Source organism: Pteropus alecto, unplaced genomic scaffold, assembly GCF_000325575.1.
Source record: "Pteropus alecto unplaced genomic scaffold, ASM32557v1 scaffold51, whole genome shotgun sequence".
Lineage (NCBI taxonomy): Eukaryota > Metazoa > Chordata > Mammalia > Chiroptera > Pteropodidae > Pteropus > Pteropus alecto.
This window is the reverse complement of record NW_006431922.1, coordinates 2,630,294-2,632,534: the sequence shown is the minus strand read 5'-3', so window position 1 is coordinate 2,632,534 and position 2,241 is coordinate 2,630,294. Positions and strand designations below refer to the sequence as shown.

The window sequence follows — 2,241 nt, the reverse complement described above, 5'->3', positions numbered from 1 at the left end:
CACACACACACGTTTTTATATATATATATATATAACATTTCATTTAGTTATATATATAATATGTATATATAACAAACATTTCAAAAGAATTTTAAATAATTTCAGAAAGAATATTTTTCACGTTTTTAATTTTAAGATTTTTAAAAAATCTGTTTTCAGACCACTAGGTTCAAGTGTGAAATGGAGGAAATGAGTCATAGGAATAGGTATTAATTTTTGCAACAAAAAAATCTTACATACACTTTAAAATTTTTTTATTAGAAGCTTAGAAGTTCAATCTTACAGTTAAAATAGAACACTTCTTTCAAAATCGAACAATTCCAGCAAAAATTAGGGAATGAAAGTGTTTTTTAAAAAATCTTTTAAACTGTAAAGTATGTTTTGATTTGCAAAATGCTTTTGTGGGACAGAATGGCATATGAGACATCCAAGTTTGTAATTACCTGATTGCACACACCCAGACATCTATTTTTGAAAACTAGTGAAAGGAGTTTCATTGAAGATGCCTGAATAATTTTGTGGTTATGTAATGCCCAGGTTAATTTCAGAAATCACTTAAAGCAGAATGGGGATTAGCAAAGTAACCAAAAAAGATCAAGATGTCAGAATTATGTTTAGATATGTTTTCTAATATTCAAATCAGAAGCTTTGACTTTTACCCTCTCCTCTTTCCAAGCTGCCAAACTGGCTTTTCTGGAAGCAGGCTTGATTCGAATGAGTGGCAGTTTGATGATATTTCTGTTTTAGTAAATCTCTTTTGAATTTTCGGTCTCTTGTTCCCTCTCCTAAATCTTTAATCTTTCTTTTTTCTTCTTTTATCTCTTTTTGTGTCTTTGTGCCTTTGCTTGGTTTCCTCTGTGTTTGCCCTGTCCGGAATTTCCCTTGGAACTCTTCCTGTCCTCATTTGTCATGCTTTCTCATGGCTGTCTAGTTCAACGCCTGTTTTCTTTGACACAAAGTTTTTAGGTGTGTGTGTAGTGGGGAGCGCCGGGACTAAACAGCAAACTTTGGTTTTCAACTGCCCAGGGTCAAATGTTAATTAGTGTGGCAAATCTTAACAGACACATAATTGTTTGTTGATAGTGTGCTTGTTAAGGATACCCAGAATATATAAAATGTGGGTGTCTCTCACACCGAGTAGGATGACTATTATTTTAAAAAAAATGGGAAATAACAAGTGTTGGTGAGGATGTGGAGAAATTGGAACCTTCATGCATTGCTGGTGCAAATGTAAAATGGTGCAGCTGTTGTGGAAAACAGTTTGGCAATTCTTTAAAAAGTTCAACACATAATTACCTTATTACCCAGCAATTCCACAACTAAGTACCCAAAAGGATTAAAAACAGGATAACACTGGAGGAGGGTGGAGGTGATAGTGTTCGTCTTCTTTCTCCTCGTCTACCGTGCATTCATCTTCCTTTCAGAGTACTTCATAATTACATTGCCTGATTTAGAATGTGATTACAATAATGTTAGATCGTGTTGCTCAACATTAAACAAGTGGGTAATTCCTGAATCAATTGGCCATACCATCGTCACTGTATTAATGCTCGTTTCACTTAACTGGTTCATCCTCCTTCCCAACTTACCTGTTGGCACTTGAAATATGTATGGTTCATTATAGTGCCAAGTGGTGCCAAACATGGGAGTGTTTGATCTAACAGAAATACACAGTTGAGGGCAGCTGAAGTCACACATGAAAGAAGCCATGATCAAGCTTGGTTTCCACTTGCTCTGTTTCTTCATGTATCTTTATAGTACGATTTTAGCATTGATAAATAATGAAGCTGAAGAAGCAGTGGTTGAAGTCAGCCTACACTACAGTGCACAGTTGAGGAGCCAGAGACTAGTTAAATCATCCTTAAAACTATCACCATAGCAATATATTGTTTCCTCTTAGAACAACAATAACAAAAAATTTGCTGTATTTTTACTATATAAAGTACTTAAAAAACAAAAACAGAGAAAAAGTATTAAAAGTAGAGACTTGAACAGATACTTGTACACCCATGTTCACAGCAGCATTATTCACAATGGCCAACAGATGGAAACAACCCAAATGTCTATCAACTGATGAAAGGATAGACAATGAAATATTATTCAGCCATAGAAAGGAATGTCATTCCACAGCATGGATAAAGCTTGAAAACATTATGCTAGACATAAAAGGACAAATATTATGTAGTTACACTTATATGAGATACCTGGATTAGTTAAATTCATGGAGACAAAATAGAAAAG

The 2,241-nt window shown here is 34.3% G+C and overlaps 1 pseudogene; it reads left to right on the top strand.

Moving 5' to 3' along the window:
* Positions 1 to 411: 411 nt before the first annotated feature.
* Positions 412 to 1,879, top strand: LOC102895303 (annotated as a pseudogene).
* Positions 1,880 to 2,241: the final 362 nt, after the last annotated feature.